Here is a 7315-nt window from a genome sequence, read left to right on the forward strand (position 1 = left end):
TCCACAACACCATAGTAGTTGACGCCAAGATCCAATCAAATTCTGAGATTGGATTATGATATTCTGATGTTTTCTTCTCTTCACTTCTTACAGAGGCATTTTCATTGAGCCAGTACTAGTTAGGTAAGTTTGTTTATAATCTCGGGTCACGAAATTTAATTTTAGGTAATGATGGTATTATTTGAAATTATAAGTCTGTTTTCGGCAACAAATCTGCGCAACTAAAAAAACGAGACTCAAGATATTTCATTGGAGAAATGTGTTGAAGAATTCGTGGCAACGCCCATTTCAGAAGCCTTTCATGTCCCATGATTTACATATCTGTGATACCACTGCTCCTCATCTCTATTTTTTGTTGAAAAAAAAAACACATCGTTCGAAAAAATATTATTTTGAGAATTTGAATTATGTTTACATATAATCCATCCTCTGCAATAATTAATTAATCTGACATATGTACATACTTTTGTGCATTTAGTAAAACGCTTGGCATCGATACATTAGGTTCCGTGCTTGGTTAACAATTTTTTGGAGTATAGATGAAGTTTGGGAAGGAATGAGTAATTTTGTTCACATGTTGTGTAAGAAACACGCTACTTGCTGGGTGTGCTGACCAATTCATTATGTTTGATCGAATAACCACATGATAAAATCTTATAAGAATGTATACAGAAGCAATGTTGATGACACATGTAGGCAAACTAAAGCTGCTATATGTGTTTCTTATTTGGTAGAGCAGATTTTTTGAGGTTATCCGTGTTTCCCAAAAGTAATAAAAATCTTATTTCATTTTGGTTCCATTAATGTTAACCATATTTAATTATAATTTTGTGTGAAGTATCTTTGAAGATGACCATTAAGCGTAGGCATGTTGTAGTTTTGGTGATGGTACACCAAATAATGTGTCGTTCAATGTTGATATTGTTACTTGTGAGATGGTATCTACAAAGAAAGCGTGCAAAACGACTCCGTGACAAGCCTAGATCATGGTCATCGTACAGCATGACCCAAAAAATTGGTTTGCAAATGAATCATTTGAACAGGATTATTAACATAGGAGATGTGTAGTGCGTGGTAAACTTAAGGATGAATAAAAATGCATTTGCACGATTGTGTTACTTGGTAACTTATGTTGGAGGGTTAGTAGAGGGGAGATATGCATGTATTGAAGAGAAAGTCGCTATGTTCCTATCTATACTGGCTCATCACAAGAAAAATCGTGTGATTGGTCATGACTATGTACGTAGTGAACATACCATCAGCATACATTTCCATGAAGTTCTCCAATCAATACTCATGTTACATCCCCTACTACTGGTTAAACCGTCGTCTGTTGATGACACGTGCATTAACGACAGTTGGAAATGGTTCAAGGTAACTTTAGAATTGGTTTTCAGTTTTTGTACGAAATATACAAGGATATTTGACAAAATAACAAATACATTGTGATTGTACAGGGATGTCTTGGTGCATTGGACGGAATGTATATCAGTGTAAATGTACCGTCCATAGACCAGGCATGATATAGAACAAGAAAAGGTACAATTTCAGTCAACGTTCTTGGGGTCTGCGATCGTGACGTGAAGTTCATCTATGCACTTACGGGGTGGGAGGGATCTGCAGCAGATTCGAGAGTTCTTCGCGATGCTTTGACCGGTGACGATGTATTTAAAGTTCCTAGAGGTTCTTCACATTCTGAATTTCTTATCAATAAATTAGTTAACTGTACGCATACAACTTAATGTTGGATCCTGAAAAATTTTTAATCATAACCATACATGTGCTGAAATAAATTTCTTTCAATCTATGTAGGTTGCTATTATCTATGTGACAATGGATACGCCAACGTTGAGGGCTTTTTGACTCCTTACAGGCGAGTACGTTACCATAGAGATGCTTGGAGAAACCGTGCAATTGGTCCCCAAAATTACAAGGAGTTATTCAACTGGAGACACTCTCAAGCTCGAAATGTTGTGTACTGGGTAATTATAGAAGAAAGTTAGTATGCTTCGGTGGAGGGGATATCGGTGGCTCTGGGAGATACATGTGCTGGAAGTGTTATTTTATATGTACGTGGTTTGCCTTTGAGGGGTATTAAATAGGCAACCCAACAACCAAACTTATTACTTGAATGACAAGTGCTGTGAAGCATGTTAAATGAAGATGAATTAATATCAGTGGTTATGCATCACTTCGGTCAAGTCCATGTGTATTCTCCCAAGGCTTTGGTTAATATAATACAAAAATTTCTTATTGGAACTTCTGGATATAAAAACAGAATTGGCTTCGTTTGATCATAATGTATGTAATTTAAGACATTTTAGCACCTATAAAAATTGATCATGTTTACGCTAATCAAACACAAAACATAATAGATATGTTCAAATTTTTCAAATCTGTTTAGTTTTGATGTTTAAATTGCTTTATTTGTTGTTTTGGTGTGGTAGTCTATGTTACTGGTAGACAACATCTAGTTTCATAAATGGGGGATTTGAAGTGCCGAAAGTATATGATTCTTAATACAAATGAGGAGATAAATTATTTGCTAAACCACTGTTTGTTAATTGGTATATGGTTATTATAACTAGACTTGGCCTGCAGTTCAATATAATTCTATTTATCAGGTGGTTGTGCATCACTTCTTTCTATCATTTTCTGCACTTCTGTAAACTCAATAATGATATCCACCCAAAGGAAACTTAAACTGGTTCATCAGTTTTCTTGGACATTGAAATACAGTATTTTTATATTATCAAAACAAAATCAATCTCCTATTAGTCGTACAAACTTGTTAACATGAAGCACAGAATTACAAGTTCATCAACTAGTGGAGATTAACCATACATAAAACTGAATGAGCAAATTTGTCACCCACAACACTAATGAAAATACTTTTGGTTTTGTTTTCAGCAACCAAACAACATGAAAACAGTCCACGCAAAGCTACTTTGCATCCTAGTGCAATTTAAACGAACGCAACTTTTTCTCGATTGCCTCATTTATCTCCGCAACCCTTAACGAAAGTTGGCGCTGCTCGTTCATCAACTGAATCTGTGCTTCTATAAGTTGGCCTAAGTTCATAGATTCAGACGGATTACTTGCACTTGAATTTGCCGTTGAACTGGATGCATTGTGGATGGGTGCAGAAGGAGCATGGAATGGTTGGCTCTTTTGGTTGTACTTGATGTAAGCCTTCAATGCTTCATCTCTAGTAGGATAAGACTTGTGCACATTGTGTGAAAAACCAGTAACCTCCAACTCTGCTTCCTCCCATGTACTATAAATTCCGGGGTTCCGTCCTTTGAACACAACATATGTCTTGCCCTGTCACGGGAGGATTATGGCAAAATTAAGAAGCAAAGACAATACAATTTTGTACTGAAATATGGTACCAAGTGCAAATTGAAAAAATCACCATTTCAAATCGACGCTGGAGTTTACTTACTATTTGATTTTGAGTATTTTGAGAATTTTAACACCTGCAGAAATGGAAATTATAAAATAGCTTAGATGTAAAAGCACTTGAATATACAAATGACACCTTTTATTGAAAGTTTTCTTCAGATTCTTCACAAAGTCCCTACAAGTTGCAAGTTATTTTATTTGATCAAAGGTTTGTTAAAAAATTGGATCTGTATACATATAAATTTTAAAAAATCTAAAATCTAGTGCTTTTTTTCAAGAAGTGGACAGCTTAACATAGTATGATATAGGGTGAAGAGACAGAAGTATTGATAGAGAAGGTCACTTGAAACAGCCATACTGTCAAATTACAAGTGTTGGCCTTCAACCAGGAATTGCTTGTATACTGTGAAATTGACCTCAAACTCATATATGGGGGTGTGTGTCTTGTGTTTCCAGTATCAATCACCGGTGTAAATTGAGAAAAAGACATTTCCAAAATAATTCTACCTACAAAATTAACACGAACTGAAGAATATATGTTCAACTTTAATTTTCACTTCACCTTCAACATCTATAAATGTCGAATTCACAGACATTCCAAACATTTTTTAAAAAAAATTGGCGATTTGCAAAATCACCAAAGGCGCATCAAATCAGAGTAGAAAATAATGGATATCTATACAGAAGGTAATAAATGGAATTCCTTACCCTTCAAAGTTCGGCGAAGACGCGTCAGATCCAACCTTTACAAGCTATTTTGTTTTCTCCATGGAAAATGCATGAGATGAAGGGGAAAAATGAAGAGGAAGGAAGATGGGTTCTGATAAAGAATTAAAAATACATTTGAGAAGGGCTTACCGTGGAAGTAAGGGCATTTTAGGTACTTTGTGATTTAACAATATCTATCTATAAGTTTATCATTTGCACCAAACAAAATATATACAAACATGCATAAATTAATCATTCACACCAAATAATACATAACTACATCATATTTAAATTCTCCACCTATTATCCACCAAATTATCAATCTCTTAGTTATCCCATCACACGTACTAAACGGACCCTAACAATAATAACAATAATACATCCATTTTTAAAGGAGCCTCTACGTTTTATTAAAAAAATATTTTCCAAAATTTTGATAAATATAATTATTTATTATATTCTTTAAATAAAAACACTAAATGGTACAAATGTTTTAAATTTTAGTTAATTAAAATAAGGCAAACACTTGTGTGAGACAGTTTCACGGGTCATATTTCGTGAGACGGAGTCTGACCCACAACCCACCTGCTGTAACTCGACCCGCCCCGTGTTCTGGCCCAAATTATAATCCTATTTCTCTACTTTATTGAGCCCTAACTCCGTCCCTGAACTTTGAATCCTCTCGAATCGATGCCAAGCCAACTCCATAGCCCGTGTTCGATTTCAATAGAGAAGCTCGCCCCTGGCTCCATCTCGAATCCTAACATCTCGATTTCGATGAATTCGAACTGAGAAGCTCGCCTTCAACATTGAAGAACGAAGATTTACCGTGTGAGTGTCAAAATTTCTCTCTACTTTGACTCTAGCAGATTAGTTTTTTTTCCCCTTTTGATCAAGCTTTGTCGGTATGATTTTTCTTTTTGTGCTTTGGGATTGGTAGAAAATTGGTTGATAAAGCTTGGTCGGCCGCCATGATCTGCCTCCCAGGATATCGTCTTGATCGGCACCACTTTGCGGGAATCTGTACTGTCAGAACCCTTCAAGTTTGCCGGAAAAACAGAATTAATGGTTTTTCAGTTATCGGGAGCATGGGAATGCATAAAAATATAAGAAGACCAGAGTCCGAAGGGATTGCCAAAGAACTGATCAGGTATTAGCTTCTTTTCTTTTGGAATCTTATTAACTTTTAATTTTTTTATTGTGTTGGCGAAGTGGTCAGATTTTTGATCGTAAATGTGTTTATAACTTAAGAAGGGACATCTTGGTGTGTGGGCTTGATGTATTGGTTGCTGCAGTTTTGGTAAGAGTTGAGGAAAATCTATGAGACTTGAGGTTGACAAAAGTGATGTATAGGAATAGGAGTGTACGAGGTTGGCAGGTAGAGCTAGATTGGAGGAGAGTGTAAGCATTGTATTCTCATTTATGTTACCTTGTCGGGAACATATCATTCAATATTTAAAGTCGACTCTCACAATCAAGTTATCATAATGGTATGGTAAATTTATATGATTTTATTTGATTTAGTTGAATGGTTTTTCAACCATGTTTCTTTGCAAATGTAATGCGAAACACGGTCTTAGAACTTTCTGGAAATTTTCAATGCTTTATAGACTGTGAGGTGATGGAGAGTTATGATATTGCTTGTCAGTTTTGGTGCAGCCATGGATTGTGAGAACTGGGTAAGTAATGAGCACGCGTTAGACTCAGTTACTGGAATACCGTTTTCACAATCCATAAAATTTTGACATCTCGAATAAGTTTAACTTAGTAGAATACCTTTTCTGAATACTGGCCAGATTCTTGTGACATTTGTCTCCACCACATTTTTTATTTCGTTATACTTTTTCTTGATATTGTCATGTAGGTAAGTTGGAACTTTGATTATTATGAGAAGTAACGGACATCCTGTTTACAATTTTTGTGTCACGGTTGATGACGCTACCATGGCTATCTCACATGTTATAAGGTAAAGTACAGGCATATCGATGCCAACAACACACACAACTCTGCTTCCCAATGAATTTAGCCATCACTTGATAAATCTGTCAGCGATATCCACTTAGTAAATCACGTTGAGTGTTTGGAGGCGATGGATGCCCGAAAGAAATATCCCAAGGAGTACACAGCATGGAGAGAGGATCCTTCGAATGGCGTATATCATGTTCGACAATTGTGGAAGACAACTCGTGAAGCTTGGTTAGAAATCTTGTTCTCCCCAGTAAGGCTCTTTTCTTGACCAAAAAATCAATCTATTCCCTAGCTGTCCTAGTATATCTTACATATCTTTTAGAATGGATAGGGAGAAAGTTTCTTGGTTGTGACTCATAAGTCAATTTTGAGGACGTTGATCTGCACGGCTCTTGGACTGGGGCCAGAGAGGTATGTCGAGATTCTCAGTTGTTTATAGTTGAGTCGAGTTTTGCAAAGTGAGCTTAAAAATGCAGTTTCTGAATTTTGACTGCACAGGTTTTGCTTTATTGACATAAACAACGGCGTGTTGTACGTCTTAGCTTTAATATACACGGGGAAGCAATGATTCAAGGCCTGAATATGACAACTCATTTGTAAATCGATCATATTTACCATTACTGAATGATACAAACAACACATGCATGATAATGCAATAGTGCAAGTGTTTTCAAAAGCTCGAACTTATTTATAAATTCTCTTTTTAGATACCATTATTTTATTATAAAGAAATACGTGAGATCAAGATGTTTGAATATTTGGAATAAAATTCCAAATTTAACATAAGCTAAAAATATGAGCATTTTAGGAAAAATTGCTTTTAAACCTAAACATCTAAAAAGTTTTCTGGATGGGAAACCATTTGATCAATTTGTAAGGATTATTTTCATTTCATTGAACTTCTTGAATGCTTGCTTTAGCATCTAAAGAGTTGGCACTATTAACCTTATATATTGAGCTAGAAAAAACCTCGGTTGTACACATTTGAGATGGCTAGAAACATGTTTCATGATTCGCATTAATGATTTAAATTATCATAATCTAGAAGTAATACTTTTATCATAAAAAATAATACTTTTGACTAAAAAAGTAATGTTTTTTTTATGTCAAATCAACATCAATTGAAGTAATATTTTTAACAAAAAAAATAATACGTTTGACAAAATATGTAATACTTTTGACAAAAAAAAAATATAATATTATGTCAAATAAGCATGCATTAATTTTGTCATAA

Source organism: Henckelia pumila, chromosome 3 (assembly GCF_033568475.1).
Source record: "Henckelia pumila isolate YLH828 chromosome 3, ASM3356847v2, whole genome shotgun sequence".
In the NCBI taxonomy this organism is placed as follows: Eukaryota; Viridiplantae; Streptophyta; class Magnoliopsida; order Lamiales; family Gesneriaceae; genus Henckelia; species Henckelia pumila.